The sequence below is a fragment of the Tamandua tetradactyla genome, chromosome 7 (genome assembly GCF_023851605.1).
Source record: "Tamandua tetradactyla isolate mTamTet1 chromosome 7, mTamTet1.pri, whole genome shotgun sequence".
Taxonomy (NCBI): domain Eukaryota; kingdom Metazoa; phylum Chordata; class Mammalia; order Pilosa; family Myrmecophagidae; genus Tamandua; species Tamandua tetradactyla.
Genome location: NC_135333.1, coordinates 1,583,178 through 1,610,957, shown reverse-complemented (window position 1 = coordinate 1,610,957; position 27,780 = coordinate 1,583,178). Strand labels below are relative to the sequence as shown.

Below are 27,780 nucleotides of genomic sequence, written 5' to 3'. Positions count from 1 at the left end.
TTGATGAAAATGCTCCATCTCTTGATAGGGCTGTGGATAACATACATATAAACATTTACAGAGCTATCCATTCATTTATGATCATTTCATTGAATGTAGATTATACCACATCTTTTTAAAGTTTAGGGAAAATTTGAGTATGAAAACTAGACTGTAAATAAAAATATCATGTTAACCAGTACTCTGTAAATAATGGTTATTGTTACTAGAGGGCTCTACTATGTTTCTAAGGGCTTCTTATTAATGATAATAGCAGCATTATGTACTCCAGAAAAGCCACATTCTTCTAATCCACTCTTGTGGGGGCAGACCTATCGTTGGGTGAACCAAATTTTGGTTAGGTTGTTTCCATGAAGATGTAATCCTGCCCATTCAAGGTCAATCTTAATTCTTTCCTGCAGTCCTTTATGAGAGAGAACTCAGAGCTGATGCAGAGGGCTGAGAGAGTTCAGATGCTTGGAGACAGCAAGAAGCTCAAAAAAGGCCACTGGAACCAGCAGCTGAAAGCAACAAAACCTGGGAGCAAAGGGCCAGCAGATATCCCCATGTGACAGAGATATCCCAGATGCAATCAGCCTTTCTTGAGTAAAGTTAACCTCTTGCTGATGCCTTAATTTGGACATTTTCATGGCCTTAGAACTGTACATTTGTAACCTAAGAAATCCCCTTATAAAAGCCAATCTAGGGCGGGTCACGGTGGCTCAGCAGGCAAGAATGCTTGCCTGCCATGCCAGAGGACCCGGGTTTGATTCCTGGTGCCTGCCCATGTAAAAAAAAAAAAAAAAAGCCAATCTATTTCTGGTATATTGCATTCTGGCAGCATTAGCAAATCAAAACAACTAGCTACAAACCTTCTCTCCTTTACTTTTCCCACCTCCCAAGGAGATAGGTTATATATTATGTATCCATTTCCTAGGGCTGCTGTAGCAAATTACCATAAACACAGTTGCTCAAAGCAACAAAAATTTATTCTGTCATGGTCCTAGAGGATAGAGGTCCAAAATGAAGGTGTCATCAGGACCACACTCCGTCTGAGGTTCTGGGGGAGAATCTGTTCCATGCCTCTCTCCTAGCTTCTAGTGGTTGCCATTAATCTTTGGCATTACTTGACTTGTAGACACATCAGTCCAATATCTGCCTCCATCTTCACACAGCATTCTTTTTGTGCATCCATGTGTCTTTTCTAATAGGAACACCAGTCATATTGGATTTTAGGCCCACCCTTATTAAGTATGACCGCATCTTAACATTAATTTAATCTACAAAGATTCTATTTCCAAATTATGTTACATCCACAGGTACCAGGGGTTAGACTACATTTATTTTGGGGGAACAGATTTCAACTCACAACAGTCCACCTTCTGGCATCCCAATAATCCATGCCCTTCCTACAAGCAATTTACATTCACCACATCCCAGCATCAACTCCAAGTTCTAAATATCATCTTCTAAATAAGGTATGGGTGAGATCTTAACATGGTCCATCCCAGGAAAAATTCTTCTCCATCTGTAGACCCACCAAACCTAGAAAATAGTTTATCTGCTTCCAAAGTACAATAGTGGAATAGTCATGGGATAAAAATTCCCATAACAAAAGAAGGAAATTGGAAGAAAAATGAGGATCACAGGTCCCAAGTAAGTCCAAACCCATCAGAGCAAATTACATGTCACAGAGCTCTCCTAAAAAATGCTGTAAGAGAACAGTTCAATCATAGCTGCCTAGGGCAAAAGTTTTCTGGCTGAGGGTCATATACAGTGCAGTGCCTAGGACCATGAGAAAACAACAGTTTCTTAGGGAAAAGGAGACACTCAGATCTGTGTTGATTAGGGAATTTCTATAGCCACATGCATGTCCATGACAAGAAACATGCAGGGAAAGACCTTAGATTTGTGCCTTGGGCTGTTCACTAAATTTATTGAAAGAGCAGCTGAGCTTTGAAGGAAAGTGCTCACACAGATCAATTTCTGAATACTGTAAAATGTAGCTTATACTTTTTCTTTTCATTTCTTTTTGTGCTAGCTCCTGGCACTCAAGGAGACCTGTTATAACAGTAGCTCGATACAAGCTAATGGAATAGATGCCTCAATGTCTAAATTTCAGTGATAACTCATAAAAATATCAAAATGTCCAGGTTGCAATAAAGGATTACAAAACACACAAAGAAGCAGGAAATGAAGGCTCATTCAAAGGACCATAATGAAGAATGAGAAATCATCAATGAAAGGTGACCAGAGCTTGGTCATACAAGACAAAGACTTTTAAATAAATGATCCTAAGCATACTCAAAGAGCCAAAGGGAAACATGGACAAAGAACTAAAGAAAATCAGGAAGAAAATAGATGAACACAAAGAAAATGTCAATAAATAGGCAGAAATGAAAATAATCACACAGTAACATAAATTTAAAAATTCCCTAGAGGGGTTATACAGAATATTGTAGCCAGCAGAAGAAACAGTCAGTGAACTTGAAGTTAAGACAATTGAAATAACTCAGTCTGAAGAGCAGAAAGAAGAAAGAATGAAGAAAATTGAACAGAGCCTAAGAGACCTGTGGACACCAGAGAGCACATGCATATACACATTGTGGGAATCCCAGAGGTCAAAGAAAGAGAGAGTGGGAAAGAAAGAATGTTCAAAGAAATAGTGGCAGAAAACTTCCCAAATTTAACAAAACGCATTGTTCTAGTTTGCTAGCTGCCAGAATACAATATACCAGAAATGGAATGGCTTTTAAAAACGGGAATTCAAGTTAATAAGTTGCAGGTTTACAGTTCTAAGGCTATAAAATGTCCCAATTAAAGCAAACTATAGAAATGTCCAATATAAGGCATCCAGGAAAAGATACCTTGGTTTAAGAAGGCCGATGAAGTTCAGGGTTTGTCTCTCAATTGGAAACGCACATGGTAAACATGGCAACATCTGCTTTCTCTCCAGGCTTCTTGTTCATGAAGCTCTCCGAGAGACATATTCCTTCTTCATCTCCAAAGGTCTCTGGTTGCATGGGCCCTGGATATCATCATTCTCATCGCATCATTCCTGTGTGTGTGACTCTGCTCTCTCGGAATCTCATCATTCTGAAGCTTTCTCTAAATGCCCTCTCTTTTAAAGGATTCCAGCAAACTAGTCAAGACCCATGTGGAATGGGTGGAGTCACATCTCCCTCTATTCAAAAGTTAATACCAACAATTGGGTAAGTCACATCTCTGTGAAGATAACCTAATCAAGTTTCCAACATACAGTACTGAAAAGGGTTTAAAAGAAACAGTTGTTCCCACACGATTGATTAGGATTAAGACATGGCTTTTCCAGGGTACATAATCCTTTCAAACCAATACAGGCATGTTCAACCAACTCCAAAAAAGGTAAACCCAAATAGACCCATGCTGAAACATATGATAATCAGACTGTCCATGTGAAAGAGAGTTCTGAAAGCTACAAGAGAAAAGCTACATACAAGTGAGCCTCAATAAGACTAAGTGCCAATTTCTTGAGAAAAAGCATGGAGGCAAGAAGGCAATGGAATGGCATATTTAAAATGCTGACAGCAAAAAACTGCCACCCAAGAATTCTATATTCAGCAAAACTACCTTTCAGAAACGCAGAAGAGCTTAAGATATTCACAGCAAAACAAAAGGTAAGAGTTCATCACCAGTAGATCAGTCCCACAAAAAGTGCTATATTAGTTTCCCAGTTACTATAACAAATACCATATAACAGGTTGGCTTAAGCAACAGGAATTTATTGGCTCATAGTTTTGAGACTAGAAGGCTTACTTCTTCCTAGGGTTGGTATTTTCTGGCTAGCTGACCATCTTTAGGGTTCTAAGCCTTTCTGTCACATGGCAATGTACATGTCTTTTCCTTTCTCCTTCAGGTTCCCTTAACTTTGGCTTCTGGCTGCTCCCTGTGGTTTCCCTCTCTGTGTCTAATTTCCTTTGCTTATAAGGACTTCAGCCATATTGGATTAAGGCTCACCCTCATTCAGTTTGGGCACACCATAACTTTACATCTTCAAAGATCCATTTACAAATGGACTCACACCCACCCCGGGCCAGGGGATATGACACGCCAAAACATATTTTGGGTTTCTAACTGAAATTTTTACTTCCTTCAGGATTTAAAATGCAAATGTATTAAGAAACAATGATAAATTAATGGTTTGGGAATTATATTGTATAAATATGTAATTTGCAACAGGAACTACATAAAGGATGGGGGAATAGAGAGGTATAGGAACATACTGTGGATATACTGTTAAAGTTAAATTTTTATCTGATCACACCAGATTGTAAACTTCATTACAACCACAAAGAAAATAATGGGAAATCATGCACAGAAAGAAATGAGAAGGAATTCTAAAGAGTCCATCATAAAGCAAACCCTTTAGGCAAAAGATGTGAATAGACATTTCTCCTAAGATATACAAATGGCCAATAAGCACACGAAAAGATGCTCAATATCATTAGCCATTAGAGAAACACAAATCAAAACCATAATGTGATACCACTTCATACCCATTATAATGGCTATTACTTTTAAAACAAAGTAACAAGTGCTGGTGAGAATGTAGAAAAATGGGGACCTTAGTACATTATTGGTGGGAATGTAAAATGGTAAAGTCACTGTAAAAAACCATTTGGTGGTTCCTCAAAAATTTAGACACATAATTACCATATGATCTGGCAATCCCATTTCTAGGGATATACCCAAAAGGACTGAAAGCAAAGGATTCAGACATTTGTACGTCAATGTTAACAGAAGCATTATTCACAATTGCTACGAGGGGGACACAACCCATAGGTTCGTCAGAAGAAGACTGGATAAATAAAATGTAGTATATACATTTGATGGAATATTACTCAACCCTAAAAAGGAATGAAGTCCTGATACATGGATGAACCCTGAAGATATCATGCTGAGTGAAATAAGTCAGGCTGTTCAAAAAGATAGATAATATACGATTCCACTTGTATTAAATAGCTAGAATATATAAATTTATAAAGATAGTAAGCAGAGTACAGATTAGCAGGGAAGGGGAGGATTAACATATAAGGGGTACAGGGTTTCTGTCTTGGGTGATGGCAAAATTCTGGTAATAGGTAGTGGAGAGCGTAGCACAACACTGTTTGATTAATCTCATTGAATTGTATGCTTAGGAGTGGTTGAGATGGGAAAGTTAATGATATTTATATATTTCCACAATTAATACAAAGAGAGGGAGAGAGATTAAAGAGATATTAACAACTAAAGGCAGTATATGATCTCATACTGGATCCAACAATGGAGGAGAAAATGTCCAAAAGGACATTATGGGGCGTATGAAAAAACTAGAATGCAGACTGTGAGCTCTATGTTAATGTTGAATTTCTTTAACTTTATAACTGTACTTAAAGTAGATGGATAGAGATAGATAGCTAGATAGAATGATACAGCAAATGAAGCAAAACATTAAAAGTTGGTGGATCTGAGTATCTGGGTGGGGTAAGTTGGAATTCTCTGTATGAGGGTTGTATTATTTTTGCCACTGTCCTATAAACTTGAAATTATTTCAAAATAATTTTTTAATGGTCCTTCTCAGGCTGGACTTGGGGACCCAGGAGTAGACACATCAAACCTTTCTGTCAGGACCACGTTTTCAAGAAAGACAACAAAAAGTGGGGTATGCACTAACTCTGTTACCAGAGATGCAGGGAAGAATATAGCACAGTGTATAGTTTCCTCCTATGGATATTTCAAAGGGAAAAGACCCCTAAAAGCCAACTGAAGAAGACTATATACACAGAAAACCTGTAAAGAAGGTTTGCTGGAAATAAATCCTCAGAGATCCCCACAAATTATCACAAGTTCTAGAGACCAGGACCCTTAATAAAACATGAGAAAGGTCATTAATTAAAACCAGGGCCCCTCCTTGATCCTAACAAATACAGCTTGGGAAAATGCACGGTGACACGTGAAAGTTTTTATATGCAGAATGAGTGTAAACTCCCAAAGATATGGTTAATACGGTTAAAACCTGAGCCACGATAAAATCCTACACTGCCCTCAGTTAATATTTATAAGCATTTTGGCCTCAGATCCAAGTCCATGGCTTAAATCTTGCTTAATGCAGATCTCCTGATTGCAGAAATTGTCAAAGCTCTGTGACGAAAACTCAGAAAATAATCCCTAATCCCAAAGACAGTGCCATCAGTGACACTGTGATCCCAATCTCCAGAACTCTGCTGGACCCTTTGCTAAATGCCACAGGAGGATTTGTGTAGAGATGAATATGCTGCCTTTGTCATCAGTGCTGCAGATAAGCCTGCCTACTTTTCACCCAGTGAAAGGTGCTTTGTAATCACATATTTTTTAAAGCATCTGCCAAAATATTTCATTCTACAAATAACATAATTAAAAACCTCTAGGTGTACAGCAAAGCAGACACTGATTTTACCACTATTGCCTCTAAATTTACTTACGCTGAGCATTTCTGAATTCAAATACCTACCCGCTCGATTTCATAGTTCCCAGGGGTCATTTTCTTTAGTTATTTCTACATTTGAGGTCATTATTTGAGGGTCCACTTTTATAGAACACAGTGCTCTCATTCTACAAATTGTCTCAATCTCCCACAACAATCCAGGAATGGAGTCTCATAATGATTGTCCTTGATTTACATTTGAAGAAATGGAGGACCAAAGAGTGACCTTCCCAAAGCCACAAAGGTTTTGAATTGTAAGATCCCACGTGAGGCTGCCTGAACTTGAACTTCTTCTGACCTCATGTTACGTGCTCACTCTACTAAATATAGCTCAATAAATGAGTCGGTAAGTACAAGAGCACAAATCATCCATAAAGCAAGGGAGCACAGAGGACAGGACAGGAGCTGGAGTCCTGTGCTCCAATGCGTTGATTTGCTGGCACAGGCTCCACCCCTCATTGTGTCTTTTTCCCTAAAACTGTTCCTTATAGGCATGGTATTTACCTGGCTCGGCAGGTATTACTATTTGAGACATCATCGTAAAATTATCCACTTTTACCTAACAAGATTTGAGCTACACTCCTTTATATATACACAGATACATAAAGCCAGAGCCGTAGCTTTAAGTCTAAAATCCTGAAACTATTCAAGTCCTGCATCTTTTGTCCTGCATGACACAAAGGGGGAAAAGATGAAGCAAATCAAGCTACCAGAAGGCTATGGGTTTGGTGCTCTCCCCTGAGGAAATGGCAGCACTAGTTCTTTTGAACTCTAAGCTCCAATATACATTAGGCAAGAGGTAACCTGCATCACCCCAAAGCCTTATCCTCTGTATGTTAAAGGTTAAAGCTGGGGCAAGCTTGAACTATCTCAACCAAGGGGCAACTAAGGCAGCCCACTGCCACCCTCTACCTCTCCAAGGAAGTTACTTTAGCTGGAATTTTCCATTTTCTGTCACTTTGGATGATTTCTTTTAGTAACCACGATTTCCTGAGATAGCCAAAATGCATTTATAGTGAGCAAACCACCACGACTCATTCTGCACATCAAACATTTTAGACAACTACATCTTTTTTAGAAATGTTGAGGGGGAACATAACTCTCCAACACACAAAATTGTACATAAGGTATAAACTACTCCAAACAGTTTGAAAGAAAGTGGTGCCTGGATGAAAATCATCTTTAAAAATGCTTACTGGGTCTGTCATCGCCTTCTCCAGCCTACTGATCTAAATCATGGGCTTTATAATGGAGAGAAAGAAGTAAGGAAAGCAAAGACAGGGCACGTAGCAGTCAACGCTGCCAGCCAACGTCCTCTACCTTCGATTGTGTTCTTCTACCATATGTTGAATGGCCTCTCCTGGCCATAGCCATGCTTTCTCCTGCTTCCCCTACAAGTGCAGATTCAGCAGCACCCACTGGGTCTGGCCACCAGCCCCATCCGAATTCAAAGCCCAGCAGCTCTCACTCCAAGTCAGAGCAGGCATCTGGAGTGTGAACAGCCCATTCGTAATAGTATATAATCTTAAGAACCCACTTAAGAATTTTTTTTAAATCACTTCATTTTTTATGATATATAACAAATGAGGATTTCAGTAGAAAATACTATCTATTTTAGATGTATTCCTTTAGGCGTTGTATTACAAAGTTAACTTTAAATACAGTTTTTAATAATATCCATAATATAAAAAACGGAATTTTTACTTTTCCTCATTTGACAATTCATTCTAAATGAAGTAAGAAAGGGATAGTTTCTCAAAAAAAGATTTTTTTTAATGATATATATTCATTGGTTTGGGTACCAAATATCCATTCAGATGAAGATGGAAATTTAACTAAATGTTTCCAAATTTAAAAATAAATAAATAAAGGCTGCTTTCATGACCTGATGTATGGAATTCTGATTTTTTAAGAAAATCTAGTTTCTCTCTAGCCTATTCCTATTTTCCCTTAACCCATAGACTAAGAAACAAGACTGCAGGCTGCAATTCATAAGCATCTGTCTGCAAATAATGTATTTTAGGTGTACACAGTTTTTATTCTTTGTAAAAGATAGGTCAAATCGGATAGAAACAACCATCCTATTTAAAAAAAAAAAAAAAAGGCTTTTGGATTACCAGAGACATCTTAAATACACTATTTAAGAATTTTGATAAGATGTATGCTAATTATTTAGTATAAATCATCTTGAAATAAATGCTACACTATTATTTGTATTTTAGGATCCTCATTACATTGCCATATTTTAATATTTATGATTATTTTATCTTGCTCCCATCATCAACCAATGAGCCATCTGTCCATTCAGCTAAAAACTAAAGGATATATAAAATAAGAATTAAAACTACTTTAAAAATGGACAATGTCCAAAACCACCAGACCTGCCCAAAGTAGTCAGCTAACCAAGGAAAAATAAGACCCAATTAACACTCAAGCCAACTTGAAACACGTTCAGAGATTCTCAAACTTTTTCTTTCATGAGAAAGAGAAAATTTTAATGGAAATTTTTAAACATACACAAAAATAGAACAATACAATGACTCTCTATGTACCACTCCCACCCCATGTTGTTTTAATGGGTTGTTTTAAAGCAAATCCCAGCTACATCATTTTGCCTGTAAATAGTTTAGATTTCTAACTCAAAATTTTTTAAATCATAATACCAACTTTATTATCATCCAGTTCAAATCCTGTTTTATTAGTCTCAAAGATATTTTTATAGTTGGTTTATTTTAACCAAAACCTAAATAAGGTTCATAAATTGCATTCCATTGATAAGTCTCCAAAGTCTCTTTTAATCCAAAACAGTTACCCGTCTTTCTTTATCTTCTGCCATGGTAGGTTGTCCTGTAGAATGTCCTATATTCTGGATTTAACTGGTTTTATCTACTTGGGGTCATTTAAAATGACCCTCATCTGCCATATCTCCTGCAAACTGCATCGTCTGACATAGTGACTTGATCAGATTCCAGTTTTATGTTTTTGACAAGAAGATTTCATAGATAGTTCTGTGTACATCCTGTTAAATCACATCAGGAAGAATACAAGGTCTAGTTTTGCCCTTTTTAATGATGTTAAAGTTGATCAGTGGGAGATGGAGGAGTAGGAAGCTCCACCAAAACTATTCAACTGGAGGAATCTGTCTGAATGGACTACTTTGAAACTCCAGAGTCCAGTGGAACACTGTGCAGCACCCAGGGAGAAGTGAGAGGAAGAGGCCGGCAAAGTGTGATAAATACCCGTGAGTTTCCCCTCCCTGCAGCAGCTACCATACCCCTTCTCCAGCCTCCTGGCAGTCAGTTATGGGGACTGGGGCTTGGGCTTCTGGGGCAGTTTGCTAGTACCAGGGTAGGTCATAAAAATCCTAGTACTCCAAACTCCAGGACTGTTTAGATCTCACCTTTGATCAGCTACTTAAGGTCACTGGCAGGCCAGCTCTGAGGGCAGTCAAAGTTGGCAGAGGAATCATAAAGACAGGAAACATCCTCAAAACTACATATAGCAGTTAAAGTGCTACATGAGCCTGGTAAGGGCTGAATCAAGAAAACACAGCTTCAAATGCCAAAGGAGAAGCTCCTGGCATACTTGTGCAAGAAAAGGTAAGTCCACAGTGTGGAGTCAGCTTGTGCTTCTACTGTGGGTCTTTTGTCCTGTTCCAGAGAGAGCAGAGTGGCCTAGTATACACACTGGGACATGTGCACCAGTGCCAATCTATCAGGTAGAAGTCTGAGAATCTGAACAGGGAACATATCTCCGGTTTGCCCTCCCAGAGTCTGTCCTGAGGGCAGAGAAGCAGTATGCAGACAGCTGGAGAGCAGAGCCGCCTTGGACAAAAAACTACCAGCACCAAGACACTCAAAAGGGCATCCGGGAGAAGCAGAAGGTCTGTATCAAAGGAACTAGAGGAAGCCCTCACCTGAACTTCTGCAAACTGTAGGAATTCCTAAGATCTCTAACAAGCACAAGCCCAGGAAAAAAAAAAAGCAAAGTACTAAGTTCCTGCTAAACTCAGTGTGCTGGTTTGAAAGGAAGTATGCCCCCTAAGAAAAGCCATGTTTTAATATAAATCTCATTTCTTAAAGGTAGAACAATCCCTATTCAATACTGTATATTTGAAACTGTAATGAGACCATCTCCCTGGTTGATGTGATTTATTTAAGAGTGGTTGTTAAACTGGATTAGGGGATGACATGTCTCCCCCCATTTGAGTGGGTCTTGATTAGTTTCTGAAGTCCTATTAAAGAGGAAACATTTTGGAGAATGAGAGACTCAGAGAGAGCAGAGAATGCTGCAGCACCACAAAGCAGAGAGTCCACCAGCCAGCAACCTTTGGAGATGAAGAAGGAAAACGCCTCCCAGGGAGCTTCATGAAACAGGAAGCCAGGAGACAAAGATAGCAGATGACACCGTATTCGCCATGTGCCCTTCCAGCAGAGAGAGAAGCCCTGACTGTGTTCGCCATGTGCCTTCTCACTTGAGAGAGAAACCCTGAACTTCATCGGCCTTCTTGAACCAAGGTATCTTTCCCTAGATGCCTTTGATTGGACACTTCTTTAGACTTGTTTTAATTGGGACATTTTCTCGTCCTTAGAACTGTAAACTAGCAACTCATTAAATTCCCCTTTTTAAAAGCCATTCTGTTTCTGGTATATTGCATTCCAGCAGCTAGCAAACTAGAACAGATTTTGGTATAGGAGAGTGGGGTGCTGCTGCTGCAGTTTGCAAATACCAAACATGTTGGAATGGCTTTTTAAATGGATAAAGGGAAGATTTTGGAAGAGTTGTGAGAAGCTTGATAGAGAAGGCCTAAAATACTTTGGAGAGACTGTTGGTAGAAATGTGGACTCTAAAGATACCTCTGATGAGGCCTTAGAAAGAAACGAGGCATGTGTTATTGAAAACTGGAAGGAAGGTGATCCTTGTTTTCATTTGGAAATTAAGTATGGTCTAAGGTGATATATATATATATATGTGCCAAGTTGACAAGGGGTGGACTGTCATGGTTAGGGACAGGTGTCAACTTGGCCAAGTTGTGGTACCTGTTCATCTGATTGGGCAAGCACTGGTCTGTCTGTTGCAATGAGGACATTTCATAGGATTAGGTCATGATCACGTCAGCTACATCCACAGCTGATTCCATTTGTAATCAGCCAAAGGGGAGTGTCTTCTGCAATTAGTGATGCTAAATGCAATCATGGGAAGCCTTTTAAGGAGGACTCAGAGGAGACAGGTTCCATTCCTGCTTTGGCTGGTGAGCCTCTCCTGTGGAGTTCATCCAGGCCATCCATCGGAGTCATCGGCTTCGCAGCCTGCCCTATGGATTTTGGACTCTGCGTTCCTATGGTCACGTGAGACACTTTCATAAATTTTATATTTGCAAGTGTTCCCTGTTGACTCTGTTTCTCTAGAGAACCCTAGCTAATACACTCAGGTTCCTGTAAAAATGATGCTTCCTTTTTGTCTCAGGCTAATCTTGATAAGACAGTTCAGCTCTGAAAAACACCACCATCCAAAGAAGAGCAAATTTGCAAAGAAAAGGAAAGTATTTTTTGCTTTGGTTTGTTTGTTTTCATTTTGGGGGGGCGGGGGTGCATGGTCTGGGAACCAAACCCAGGTCTCCTGCTGGTTGGTTTGTTTTGATTAGCTCCTGGCATTCAAAAAATTCTCTGTCATACTATTGGCTCAGTAAAATTGAAGTAACAGACAGCTAAGGGACTAGATTCCCAGAGTTAACATTTTAAAATATTAAAATGTATTTAATATTAAAATATTAAAATGTAGAGCATGCAACAGAAGATGACAAGGCAAACAAAGAAACATGAAATGATAACCCATCCAAGGAAACAGATAAAAATTCAGAAACCATCAATGAAAAGGGTCAGACTTTGGACTTACTTGACAGAGACTTTAAAAAAAAAAATGATCCTTACTATACTTAAGGACATAAAAGATAACATGGAGAAGGAACTAGAGGATATGAAGAGAACAAGGAATGAACAATATAGGAATCTCTCCAGAGAAACACTGGTCGTGAAGAATGGAATAATTGAAATGAAGTGATTCAGGCTGAGAAGCAGAAAGATAAGAGAATTAAGAAGAATAAGTAGGATCTCAAGACCTGTGGGATACAATCAAACACACCAGCAGGTACATTGTGCAAGTCCCGGGAGGATAAGAAAGAGAGAAAGGGAGAGAAGGAATATTCTAGGAAATAATGGCAGAAAACTTCTCAAATACAATAAAGACATGAATATGCACTTCAAGAAGCCCAACCAACCCTGTGTGGGTTTGAAGCTATTACGTACCCCAGAAAAGCCATGTCCTTTAATCTTCATTTAATATTGCTGGGTGAGATCTTTCTGATTGTTTCCATGGAAATGTGGCCCATCCAATAGTGGGTGGTAGTTTTTGTTTAGTTACTTACCATGGAGATATGTCTCCACCCATTCAAGGTGGGTTTGCTTACAGAAGTCTTTCAAGAGGGAATCATTTTGGAAAAAGCTTTATAGTCATCATAACTGACAGAGCCAACAGCGGAGAGCCACTGAAGAAGCCTGGAGAGAAAGCTAGCAGACATAGCCATATGTCTTTCCAGCTGAGAGAGAAACCCTGAACATCATCAACCTTCTTGAACCAAGACATCTTTCCCTGGATGTCTTAATTTGGATATTTTCACAGCCTTAGATCTGTAAACTTGCAACTTAATGAACTCCCATTTTTAAAAGCCATTCCGTTTCTGGTACATTGCAGCAGCTTTTACAAACTAGAACAAACCCTAAACAGGAAAAACTCAAAAAAAAACCATGACCATGCCAAGACATGCAGTAATCAAATTGTCCAAAGCCAACACAAGGAGAGAATGCTGAAAGCTGCAAGAGAAAAGTTACAAGTTATCTACAAGAAAACCCAAAAAGATTAAGTGTCCATTTCACCAGAAACCATGGAGGCAAGAAAGCAGTCATATAAAACATGTAAAAGTGCTGAAATAAAACTGATGTCAGCCAAGAATTTCATATCCAGCAAAACTTTCTTTCAAAAATGAGTGAGAGGGTATCCTCCGGGCAGCTGGTTGTCCTGATGGTATCTCCCAACCTGCTGCCAGGACCAAAGATGACCCAGTGGGTGCCTGGCCATGGACAGCGGACCAACAGGATGTGGTGGCTCTGTTCCAAGGCCAAGGAAAGCACCCATGTTTTGCAGCAGCTGTCTAGCAGGACCTGGGTCCAGGAAATCCAGGGCCCCTGGCAGTCAGCGAATCCTCATCAGATTCCTGCCAGAGTGCCTGGACCTCAGCAGCAGGGACGGCATTCTGGAGGACTTCCCCATCCAATCGGGTGAAATGCCGATTGCTGGAGAAGACCAAACCAACCACAAAACTGCACCTGCATTTACAAAATGCAGTGCTGTAGTTCCTTCAGGGAAACTCTGCCTATGCTTGCCACAACTGGGGTCCTGGCAGACAACTCTTCCTCTTTACCAGTGGTGTACTATGTCGTTGAAGGGGGGTCTTGAATCCAGCCCATGCCCCTGAGACGTCATCAGTGTCATCAATGTGAAATATGTGTACTAGATACACAGACACTAAGAACTGATCGTTTGGGAGAAGATGCAGGATATACCAAAAGGCCCTGCTTATTTGTGACGGCATCCACCGTGATCTACGTCAACACAACTTCCCTGACCCAGACACCCCCACTGTGACCATTTTCTCCTCTAATGATGATATTGTTCTTGTACAAGCACTGGGATCAGCCAATGAATCTAGAAGAAAGAGACTACTGATGATCTCAGGCACTTCACCCTGAGATGCACGGTGTGCCAGACAGGATTGACTGGGCAAGCAGAAGCAAGAGACCATGCCAAGGAGACAGTCCATTCCAATTTTGGAGAAGTGTGACCTATGCTTGATGAGGGGTGAAGCTACTATCTCACAAATCCAAAGGCTCTGGGTTCTCCAATAGGCTAACTGTGACCCTAAAGAACAAAAGGACACAATACTTGAACCATCCTCGAAACTAAAACCATCAGGACACGGAAATTCTTTAAGATTAAAATTAGTGTGCAAGTTCACAGATGTGAGTCTACAGTGGTGACATATGCCCTCTTTTTGCTGGGGTGACAGAATAGTGGTACTTGCCACTTGCTGACACTAACCTGAAGACTGAGTTTTAGTGTTATAAACTAGTACCCAGCAGCACTAACTTGAAGAAGAAGATGTCACATTTTAGGTAATTCAGGAGGCCTCAGATGAGGCTAGAGGACATATACGAGTCTCCAGTAATTGAGACCTTTTAATAACTCAGTGAGTTAACAGTTTCTAAATTATGAATTGATTCCTCAAATAGAAATACTCATAATTGTCAAAACTGATCTTATATTACAATTCGGTAGACTTTATACACGTGTACTTAACTGATTAACAAATCAAGCAAAAAAATAAAAATGAGCAAGAGATTATGGCATTTCCAGATAAACAAAGTTGAGGGAGTTCATTAACACCAGGCTCTCCTACAAGCAATGCTAAACTAAGTTCTTTAGATGGAAAGGAAAGAACACTAGAGAGTAGATTAAAGTAGTGTAAAGAAAGAAAGACCTCTAGTATAGGTAACCATACTGGTAATTACAATTTCCAGTTCTATTGAACTGTATTTTTTCTATGTAACTCCACTAATTAATTCTTACAGGTACCAAAATGCAAATGCATAAAAAGCAATGATAAGTCAATGGTTTGGGCTTACAATGCACAAAGACATAATTTTTAATAAGTACAACAAAAAGGATGGGGGGACAAAGAGGTAGAGGAAAAGTGTATATATAAGTATGCTACTGAAGACAAACCGGTATCAAATAAAATATGAGTGTTAAATATTTAATGTTAAATTTTAACCCCATGGTACCAAAAAGAAAATAAATGAAAAATATATTCAGAAAGAAATGATTAGGGGCTCAATATGGTACAAAAATATATATATTTAAATATGAAAATAGGCATTGACAGAAGAATAGATGGTAAAAATATAGAAGACTTACAAAGACAAATAGCAAAATGGCAAAAGAAAGTGCTACATTATCAGTAGTTACTTTAAATGTAAACTCACCAATCTAAAGGTAGAGCTTGACAGAATGGGTGAAAAAGCAAGATCCACTTATATGCCATTTACAAGAGACTCACCTTAAATTCAAACACAGAAATAAGTTGAAAATCAAAGGATGGAAGACAATATATCATGCAAGTAATAACCAAAATAAAAATGGGGTAGGTATACTAGTATCAGGCAAAATAAACTTCAAGTCAAAAACAGTTAAGATAGACAAAGAAGATCCTAGTATACTGATGAAGGGATCAATTCAACAAGAAGATGTAACAATTATAAATCCATATGCAGCTAAAAGCAAAACTCCAAAATATAGAAGCAAATGACAAACTTGATAGGAGAAACAGATGGCTCTATATTAATATAGGAAGTTTCAATATACCACTTTCAATAATGGATAGAATATTTGAACCAAAGATCAATAAGGAAATGCAAGATTTGAATGATAGTCTAAACCAGCTAGACCAAACGGCCAAATATAGAACATTCACCCAACAGCAGGAGAACACAGATTCTTCTTTAGTGCACATGGATCACTGTCCATGACAGACCAATGTTAGGTCACAAAACAAGTCTCTCAATAAACTCAAAAATATTGAAACCATACAATGTAGCTTCTCCAACTACAAGGGAATGAAGCTACAAATTAACAGAAGGAAAACTGGAAAATTCACAAATACATGGAAATTAAACATTGTACTCCTAAATTTCTAAAAACATACAAACTACACTGACTCCAGAAGAAATGGAAGATCTCAAGAAGTCAATAACTAGTATAGAGATTAAATCAATATTCAAGAGCCTTCCAACAAAGAAAAGTCCAGAACCAGAATTTTACCAAATATCCAAAGAAGAATTAATACCTTTCCTGATCAAGGTCTTACCAAAAAACTGCAGAGGAGGGAACACTCCCTAACTCATTCTCTGGACCCAACCCTCATTAAAAAGTAAGATAGAGATACCACAAGCAGAGAAAACTACAGACAATATCCGTAATGAACATAGGTGCAAAAATCCCTGGCAAAATAGTAGCAAACCAAATCTGACAGCACATCAAAGGAATGATATACCATGATCAAATGAGACTTATTTTATATTCTTATGATTCAACATAAGAAAATCAATTAATGTAATACATCAAGTTAACAGAATAATGGGGAAAAAAGCACACAGTCTTACAAGTCTGCACTCAAAGTATTGATTGGATTGTGATCCTTTCTGGAGCTCAGGATCTTCATTCAGGTTCATGTAGTTCAAAGAATTCAGTTCCTTGTGACTGTAAGTCTGAGGTCCCCATTCACTTGCTGACAATTGGCCAGGGAGAGTGACCACAGTTTCTAGGCAGGTTACCCCCACCATAGGTTCTCTCACACTTCGAATCTCTCTTGGCTGCAGGAAGGGTTTGGGCCTTCAAAAGGGTCCTTTTAAATATCCCCTTTGATTAACTCAACTGCTTTGACATGTTATGCCGTGACATAATCACAGGAGTGATATCTCACAGGTTCCACCAACACTCAATGGGAGGGGATTAAACAAGGGCAGGAGTCATTGAGGGTCATCTTAGAATTCTGTCTACCACAAAGAGAATTTTGGCATTCAAGTCACTGAGTTACAGAAATTTATGAATGTTCAGATAATGATGCAAGATTTAGACAGAAAACAGCTAAAATAGCAACAGCTTGCTGACATAGAATATGTAGGATGAAGTCAGGAGTATACGTTGATCAAAGTATTTTTAAATCATTGTAATGGGCTAGAAGTCTGGAGAAATGAAGTATATAGCAAATAAATTACAATCCAAAGTGACCATTAAAATAAGAGATCCAGAGAGTGTAAAATCTTACAAAAGATAGCATTTCATATTGTTCTAGTTTGCTAGCTGCCAGAATGCAATATACCAGAAACAGAATGGCTTTTAAAAGGGGGAATTTATTAAGTTGTAAGTTTACAATGTAGGCTGTGAAAATGCCCCAATTAAAGCAAGTCTATTGAAATCCAAATTAAGGTGCCAACAAGAGGTTACCTTCATGCAAGAAGGCCGATGAAGTTCAGGATTTCTCACTCGACTGGAAAGGCACATGGTGAACATGGCAACATCTACAAGTTTTCTCTCCAGGCTTGTTTCATGAAGCTCCCCTTCTTCATCCTTCATCTCCAAAGGTCTCTGGTTGAGCAGGCTCTGTGGCTCTTCCCAAAATGTTTTTTCTTGGAGGGCTCCAATAAGCAACCCCACCTTGAACGGTGGAGACACAGCTCCATGGAAACCATCTGATCAAAAGTTACCACAATAGTTGGGTGGGTCACATCTTCATGGATAATCAAAAAACTCCCACCCAGCAATATTGAATGAGGATTAAAGGACATGGCTTTTCTAGGGTCCACAACAGATTCAAACTGGCACACTGACCAGTCTGGACAAATGCCTATCAACTTGATTTGACCAGTCTTCATTAGGCTCCTCTCCTTCCACCCAGTCCCTGAACCTTGGCCCACCTTCATGCCACCCCTTCATCTCACTCTACAACTCCCAATTATTTTTTAATGTTTTTTATTCTGAAACATAACATGCATAGAAAGAAAAGAAAGAAAAAACAATTTTCAAAGCATACTTCAGCAAGTAGTTACAGAACAGATTTCAGAGTTTTTATGGGTTACCATTACACTATTTCAGATTTTTCCTTCTAGCTGCTCCAAAACATTAGAGGCTAAAAGAAATATCAATATAGTGGTTCAGCAGTCATAGTCATTTGTTAAATCCTATTTTCTCTATTATAACTCCTTCTTCTCTTTTGATTCTTCTCCCAATCTAATGGGATCTTTGGGCAATGGTCATTCTGACTTTTTCATATTGAGAAGGACTGTCAACAAAAAGGATGGAAGATGCAATTAGTTGATAATGTGCGAGGGGCTAATCCTTCTGGGTTGCAGGATTTATCTGGCCTAAGAACTCTCTGGAAGTTATAGGTTCCAGGGGAAAAAAAACATAGCATGTGAAATGTTATATAAGGAGAATCTCAGAGCCCTAGGTGTTCTTAAAAGTGAACAAGAATGACGTTGGTTGGAGTTTGCAAACCATGGCAATTAACAATATCTAGCTGAAGTTTCCATAACAGCAGCCTCCAAAATAGCCTCTTGACTCTATTTCTTCTCTCTTAGCCACTGATGCCTTATTTCATTGCACTTCTTTCCCCCTTTTGGTCAGGAAGGCATTGTCAATCCCATGGTGCCAGGGTCAGACTCATCCCTGGGAGTCATATCCCATGTTGTCAAGGAGATTTTCACCCCTAAATGTCATGTCCCACATAGTGAGGAGGGTAATGATTTTCCTTGCAGAGTTGGACTTAGAGAGAGAAAGAGGCCACATTTGAGCAACCAAGAAGCCTCATTATAGTAGTCTTAGCTTCTCCACTACAGAAATAAGTTTCATAAGGGCATGCCTCAAAAATCAAGGGCCTCCTTTGGGGAATGATGAGAACAGGGGAGAATTCAACTTCCCCAAGTTCAGTTCTTGATATTCTCACAAGCAGAGTGGACATCCAGGGCTATAAGATGGGCCCCCAGTCTTGGGGTGTGATCATATGAAACTTAAACCCACAAAGGATAGGTCAAGCCCACTTAAAGTTAGGCCTAAGAGTTGCCGCCAAGAGAATCTCTTTTGTTGCTCAGATGTGGCCTCTCTCTCCAGCCAACACAACAAGCAAATTCACCACCCTCCCCCTGTCTACGTGGGACATGACTCCCAGGGGTGTGGACCTTCCTGACAACGTGGGACAGAAATCCTAGAACGAGCTGGGACTCAGCATCAAGGGATTGAGAAAAACCCTTCCTGGCAACGTGGAACAGAAATCCTAGAATGAGCTGGGACTCGGCATCAAGGGATTGAGAAAAATCCTAGAATGAGCTGAGACTCAGCATCAAGGGATTAAGAAAAACCCTAGAATGAGCTGAGACTCAGCATCAAGGGATTGAGAAAACCTTCTCGACCAAAAGGGGGAAGAGTGAAATGAGACAAAGTGTCAATGGCTGAGAGATTCCAAACAGAGTCAAGGGGTTATCCTGGAGGTTATTCTTATGCATTGAGTAGATACAACCTTGTTATTCAAGATGTAATAGAGAGGCTGGAGAGAACTGCCTGAAGGTGTGGAGCTGCGTTCCAGTAGCCATGTTTCTTGATGATAATTGTATAATGATATAGCTGTCACAATGTGACTGTGTGATTGTGAAAACCTTGTGTCTGATGCTCCGTTTATCTACCTTGTCAACAGATGAGTAGAACATATGGAATAAAAATAAATAATAGGGGGAACAAATAAAATAAATTTAGTTTGAAATGCTAGTGATCAATGAAAGGGAGGGGTAAGGGGTATGGTATGTATAAATTTTTTTTCTATTTGTGTTTTATTTCTTTTTCTGAATAGATGCAAGTGTTCCAAGAAATGCTCATGATGATGAATATGCAACTATGTAATGATATTGTGAATTACTGATTATATATGTAGAACGGAATGATCAAAATAGGAATGTTTGCGTTTGGTATTTTTTGGTATTTAAAAAAAAAAAAAAACAATTAAAAAGAAAAAAAAATCAAGGGCTTGGGTGGGCCACAGTGGCTCAGCAGGCAGAGTTCTCACCGGCCATGCTGGAGACCCATGTTTGATTCCCGGTGCCTGCCCATGCAAAAAAAATAAAATAAAATAAAAATCAAGGGCTTGGCATATTTTCTTTCAGTGAAAAAAATAATGTCCACTGGCTGGGCTCAATCTGCAGCCCTCTCTGGTTCCTGGAAGGTGGTCAAGCTGATAAGATGTGGCTCCAAGCCCCAATCTAGGGTCATTATTAGTATAAACCATTCAGGTGTGCTCTGGGATCTGCCATGAATAATAAGACACTCTTATCATGGAAAATTCCAAAGATTTAGAGGATATCTCCCAGCAAGTGGGGACAAAGTTCTTTATTATGCAAAATATTACATTTAAATCTATGTCCACATACTACTTAATATCCCCACATGTGCCACTAGGGGCCACATGCCAAACCTCTGGAGAACTGCATGTCCTTCATTTTGTAAAGAGACTAAAGTTTGAAGACTCTAGGCCTCCTGCCATTATTCTGTTATCTAGCTGTTTGTCAATGTTCCTTGGAAAGAAGATAACAGGAGGACAGAAAGAAAAGATGCTGTAAACTGATGGGAAAACTCCCAAAATCGTGAATCTAATAATCAAGTAGAGATATCCACCTGACACGAACACAATCATTCCCCAGACTCCCTCAGAGCCAAAAGAACCCAACTCTTAGGCTGCCCATTGATCCCTATGAATTTGAAGACACTTGAGATATCAGTGACAGCTATTGCAATCAAGCAGGGAGGCCTCTCAGAATCAGCCAAACCTTCCAAGGCCTGGAGAAGGCAAGGAGAAATAAGATCAGACTGCTGCTGAAAGATATGGTCTCAGTCCAGTCCTAGCAACAAGGCTACAGAAGAGTCTATTAATCAGTGGTTTAACATTGGTCTTTGTGTGCTACATAGGTGTGAATCAAGAATATATTTGTAGGGCAGGCCACAGTGGTTCAGCAGGTAGAGTTCTTGCCTATCACGCTGGAGACCCAGGTTCGATTCCAGGTGCCTGCCCACGTGGAAAAAAAAAAGAATATATTTGCATTCATCCTCATACCCAAGAAGCTAAAAAGAAAAGGGAACAGGGCAGCCTAGCTTAGTACTATGGTTCTAATGTACATGGTACATTTAAATCACCTGGAGACATTTTTCAAATGTCTCCCCTATAGAGCCCATCCCCAGAGATTCTGATTTAATAGATTTGGTGCTGGGCCTGCGTAGCAGTATTTTTAAGTCCCTTGGATGATTCTAATGTGCTGAAGGCTAAGAACCACTATTTGGAAGCTACAGAATAAGCATGAACTTAGAACTATTCTAAAAAGTAGACAAAATGATACAGGGCTATAAACTGGAAATCCTTTCATTGGGGATAGAAAGAAAAAAAGAAGAAGAAAAATAGGCAACAATCACTCCACCTTGTAAAAGGAACTATGGTGAGTTGATTAAGCACAGGGCAGCCTTGGATACTGGACCAGTGTGGGTGCCCTGCTGATATTTCTCTTTTAAACGGTTTTCACAGTTACTTAAGACTAGCCTTCATCTTGCACCAAAATACCATAGCTGTGTTCATTCAGCTTAAGGATTCAAAACCCTAGAAAAGGGGGAGAAAGAGGCCTGCCAACATACAATGAGCCTGTCATCTGGGTGCTGTCCATCAGGTAGCCCAGATGGAATCAAGCATCAAACCTGCTGTGATGGTCAGGCTCATGGGTCAACTTGGCCAGGTGGTGATGTCTGGTCAGGCAAGCACTGGCCTGTCTGTTGCTATGAGAACATTTCAAGAACTTAAATCTTGACCATGGTGACTATATCCACAGCTGATTAAATTTGCTTAAATCAGCTAAGGGGAGTGTCTTCTGCAACGAGCAATGCTTAATCTAATCACCAGAAGGCTTTTAAGGAGGATTCAGAAGAGCCAATCACCCTTTCTGCTTCAGCCAGCCTCTCCTGAGAGTTTATTGAGGACCTTCATTGGAGGTACCAGCTCGCAGACTGCCCTACAGATGCTGGACTCTTATATCCCCACAGTTGCATGAGACACTTCAATAAATTTTATATTTACAGATATCTCCTGCTGATTCTGCTTCTCTAGAGAACCCCAGCTAATGCACTTGCATATCAGGAAACTGATTATGCTGCTTACCTGCAGGGACTCTGCTTCAATGACAAAACTGAGTCTCTTTCACTTTGCAGCTCTATGGGTTACCACTACTTAAATATTTCCTGTTTCTGAGCAGGAAAAGTCCTGGTTACTAAAGAAGAATTGAGGGGCATGGCTGAGGGAAAGATGAGCACAGGGTAGAACAGAACTGAGCTTAAGACACAAGCTCTTTTCACTAAAGGTCTGTTTTAGTCTGCCAGCGCTGCCAGAATGCAACACACCAGAGATAGCTTTTAATAAAAGGGGATTTATTTAGTTAAAAGTGTATAGTTCTTCAGAGGAAAGGCAGCTAACCTTCATCTGAGGTTGTTTTTCACTCGGGAAGGCACAGTGCGATCTCTGCTGGCCTTCTCTCTAGGCCTCTGGGTTCTAACAGCTTTCCCTGGGGTGATGCTTTTCTGCATCTCCAAAGTCCTGGGCTGAGCTGTGAGTGCTAAGATAAGGTATGCTGTGCGGCTTGAGATGTGCTGCATTGAACTCTCTCATTTAAGTATCCAGCCAATTAAATCAAACATCATTTATTGCAGCAGGCACGCCCCCTAGCCAAGTGCAGATGTAATCAGTGACAGATGAGTTTCACATGCCTTTGGCTCATGTCCACAGCAACAGAACTAGGCATCTTCACCTGGCCAAGCTGACACCTGAACCTAACTCCCACAAGGTCAATGGTTTGATAAGTCCTAGTACAGCTAGGAGACACAGCTGTGTGCAATCCCTGCACTCTACGCCAGGGAGAGGTATCTGAACTGTAACAATAGGCCAAAGCAATTAAGTCTTGGGGCAAAGAAGCGGACCTTTCAGTGAGGTGGGTTTACATGTTCCAGAGCTGTAGATTAGGCTTGGTTTCCCTTTTGCTCAGCACCTCTTTGAGATCTTTGCTCTCACTTCCTTTCCAGGCAGCTGGTTCAACAAAATGAAACCTGGGACTACCCCTCCAGGAAAAGGCCTCTCATTCTTGGACTCCTCGACCACAGTGGGGCCCAGGAGAAAGGAAGCTTGAAATGCATAGCTTCAATTAGACCTGCTCTAGCTCTCAGGAAGGCACTTTTGTCCTTGCCTGAAGTTTCTGGGCTGCATACTGCTCTGACAGTGACCAGATATCCACGGCTAGGTTAATATGTGGTCCAGAGAAAGGACGGAGTAGAGCTCCCAGGGTCCCTGTTTTAACTCAGAGCTAAAACCGAGAAGGGCAAATGAGTCTTCGTTATTCATCAAATGGCCCCACCTAGTTCACAAGGGCAGGACACTGCATAGGCATTTGGGGCCAAAGCCCTGCCGAGTAATCAGGGGTGTATATACCCCCACAGCCCTTTTGCTACATATGCACTACTGAGGAAACTGCAACAGTGAGTTACAGGTTGGCAAAGAGTCACCTCCTAGACAAATCTCCTTCCATCATCAGAAACACGACTAACAATTGCTAAGTAAGCTTAAAGTCACTCTATGCAAGAAGACATCACATTAGTTTTTATTATTCATGGCTTTGTATAAATACAACAATCATTTGAGTGTTTACTCTATATATTATTCTAATTCACCACCTCATTTAATTCTGATAACAACCTAATGTTATATGTGTTACTATTATCTCATAGTATAAGTCTTGTTTCCAAGACTTATAAAGGTTGTAAGACTTATAAACATTAATAACTTGTTCAAGGGTCACCCAGCCAGGTAGTGAATAAAGTTTAGAATTTAACCCCAATCTCTCAGATACTAAATCACAAGCTTCTGTCTACCATACTCTATTGCCTCTGTTCTGAAAAACCAAAGGATCTGTCTGCTCTGGTCAGCTTCTTATTTTAAGCCAGTATGTCCCAAGCTAAGGGACAGTCTTTGTTTCTCTTAAATGAACAGTGACAATGGAATCTGCCTTTACACAATGTCTAAGATGAGTGTGTGCTTTAAACCAAACCATTCTCTGCCAAACCACACAAGGGTTAAGGCAGAAACAGAGAATGGAAATAAAAGAAATGAACAGTATACAATTAAGGCAAGATTTGTATCGGACAATGAGGATGAGGGAGAAATCCAGGGCCCAAGGAGCGATTTGGAAGTTGTAGGACAGTGGCTAAGAAATGGCTTGGTACTTGGAGAATCCATTTTATATGGAAAAATAAATCTTGGGGATTGTTGCTTTTGACACATTCCCATTGTTTCCTTTCCTATGTCATAGTACCTGCCACTTAAAGAGTGATGATGGACTTTCTAGGTCACTTTTGTCAATGCCTTTCTCACCACAATCAACTGGACATATTAATATCACGATGGCTGTTCCAAGTATCAGTAATTACCTCACCTGTAGTAAATTTTATATACGTCTCTTCTTTCTTTTTTCATTTCCAGCACCCTAGTTAAGCTGTGACTCCCAGGTTCCAGGCATTTCCATCACCATTCCATCCTATAGCCAGCTGCTAGAGAAAGCTTCCTAAAGGCTTTTGTCTCGTCACTGCCCTGCTAAAAGATGTAGTAACGGCTCCCTGATGCATTCATCTTTAGCTGCAATTCAAAGCCATGTGTATCCTAGTCCTAAACTACTTTGGCAATTCTACACCCAAGTCACTCTATATTTCTCTTCCTTCCCAAAACAAGATTTATGCTTTCCCTCCACCTCCAGTTCAGGTGTATCTAGCTCCATCCCAGAGTAGCCAACCCCAGAACATAACTCATAAAAGAAGAGATTTTGTCCTATGTTCTGGATCTCAGCACCTAGAACTAGGCCTGATACTTAGTAGGTTCTCCATGATTTATTTTTTAGTAAATGAATTTATTAAGCCATTGCCTCTGCCTGAAAATTCTGTCCACACATCTTTAGGTCTCAAAATCCTTCTGGATCTTTAATCACTGTGGTGCTTTTTAAAACATGCCTCCAAAATTCTTTGACACTTCTCTCATTGAGAGGTCATATCGATGTCCCTTCTCCAAGAATCAGGGTTCCATGACACTAAACAATAAAATATAACAGAAGTGATGCTGTGATGGTTTTAAAATTTTGTCCACCAAAGTCTTTATTATCCCTCCCTTGGAGGAAAACTATTTTGTCTCCCCTAAAATATGGGCTGAGCTTTGTGACTCATTTTGAGTGAATAAAGCAGAGAGAGAGACAGTATGTAACTCTGGGGGTTAAGTCCTAAAAAGGCACAGTTGTTTCTGTCCTGTTCATTCTCTCTCTTGGATCACTTGCTCTGGGGGGAAATCAGCTGCATATCGCACAGCACTAAGGCCTTCTGCCAACAGCCATGTGTGTGAACTTGGGTGGGTCTTCCAGCCCCAGTCAAGTCTTCAGATGACTGCGGCCCTGGCTTCCATCTTCACAGTCACCTGGTGATGGACCCTGAGCCTGCACCACCCAGCTAAACCACTCCTGGATTCCAGACTCTCAGAAACTGTGTGAGATAATAAAGGTCAAGTGCTAAATTTTGAGGTAATTTATCACACAATGGTAGATAACTAGTAGAGATGCATGCCAGTTTCTGAACCGTTAAGAAAGGTCTTAAGGCCTTAAGAAGTTAAAACTTCTATTTCCAAACTCTTGGGATCCTCACTCTTGGAACATAGCAGCCATGTTGTAAGAAAGCCAAGTTAGTTATAGAGAGGCCTATACACAGAGAAACCAAAAGCTAGTACCAACTTGCTACTCATCTGTGGGAATTATCTTGGAAACGGATTCTCTAGCCCCATATGAGTCCCCCCAGCTGTCCCTGACAAGCCCTGCACATTCATGAGTAAAATAATTTATGGTTGTTGAATTAAGTCATTAAGTATGGAGGTGGTGTAGTATGCAGCAACAAGTAACCAGAACATATAGTTTCTGCAAGTGAAGCACTGCTATAACAAAATCTAAAATCTGAAGCACTGGCTTTGGGATCAGGCAGCAGCAGAGCCTAAAGGGCCTCAAGAAAATGATATGAAGCTAAAAGGAAAGTAAGAAAAGCATTAACAGAAGCTGGAGGAAATGGGACCTTTGTAATGTAGTGGCAGAAAGTCTGGCCACATTATCAGCTGAGGAATGCATGAAAGAGTTCATAGTGAACTTGAAGATGCAACCAGGGAGATTTTCATGCAGATTATAAAACTGCCTTCTGGCTTCATCTCACTGCCTATGATAAAATGCATGAGAAGAGAGAGGAGTTAAAGAACAAACTGTTAAATATGAAGGAACTAGGACTTTCTGGGCTTGAAAATAAGACCGTTTCCTATTCACAGCCTCATCTGATTCAACCTCACCAATTTTCTCAGCTCATCAAAGAGCTAAATCAGAAAGTCCAGGTCCCATACGAAATATATCATCTTTAAAATTTCCCCAGGATTCTAGAATGGCATTATCCACATTTGAGTGAGGGATCTCTCTGCTGCCTGAGTTCCACCTCTCCTCCCTTGGGCTCAGTAGAGACATGCCCACCTGTATTCCTGGGAAAGATGTATTGATTAAGAAAGGCAAAAGCCCAAGCTCAGAAGCAAGGCTGTGTTCTATCTTCTTTTTTTCCCTCAGCAAATGGGGCCATAATTCCAAGTAAATGGCATGTGAAGCTGTTAAGAGCCAAGCCCCACATTCACATTTCCATGTTCTACTGGTTGTAAATAATCTGCATGACTGCACCGGGGACCAATTTGCTCGTTAGTTGCCAACATTAGTTGTTTAATGATCTGAAGAGCAGAAGCTGCCGATTATTGTATTCCTTCTTAAAATGCCATTTAAAACCCATACATGTAATTATTTTACCTTTTCGTTAAATTTTTATGATTCTTCTGTAATTGATGAGCTGTGGGGCTCATTCAACCTATTAAACTCAGAGAATACTGTGAAGCTGTCATTACATAACTGGGCTAAACTCCATATATCACAAACCGTGAGGAGACCTGCTTTCTCATCCCCGATCTGCCACCTCTCAGCTAACTGAACAAAATTAACCAAAGGCTGCATCCCAGGCTCTCAATCTCCCCTTCTGGATCACAGTATCTTTCATAATTTCCTGGTGTAGCTGTTATGAAAATTGCTAAAAGAACTAACGCAGAGGATATTTAAAGGCATTATTCAAATGAAAAGGTAAGAGAATATTTTCAGAGACTATTATTTTCAACCTACCAATTAATGAAAATTACCTTCCATAATAACTACCAGATTGAGGAAGGAAGATGATCTCCTGAGAATTCTCCAAGTTCTATGACAAGATTTTTAAATGACTGAGCACATCAACTTCTCTCACTTAATCATTCCTCCCTTTCCCCACAGGAAGGGGTTAATAATATCCCCTACGCTCATTGAAACAGATGCATAATGCTGCATCAATATCTGCTGGGATTTTATGGATATGTCTAGTCTCTAAATGCTAGTTTAGTCTCTAAACACTTAAAGAAATCAAAACTGAAAGTCCAAAACATGGGACCTAAACTAATAACTTATGAGTCCATATGAGTCTTATCCTTTAAAGAGTCTTAGGCAACACTT

General features: G+C 39.9%; 1 protein-coding gene and 1 pseudogene across 1 annotated transcript in view; one reads left to right on the top strand and one right to left on the bottom strand.

Moving 5' to 3' along the window:
• Positions 1-27,780, bottom strand: part of DISC1 (DISC1 scaffold protein) — a 387,745-nt gene that overhangs the window by 251,269 nt on the left and 108,696 nt on the right. The window lies entirely within an intron of this gene.
• On the top strand, positions 9,608-14,357 carry LOC143642907 (ubiquitin thioesterase OTU1 pseudogene; annotated as a pseudogene).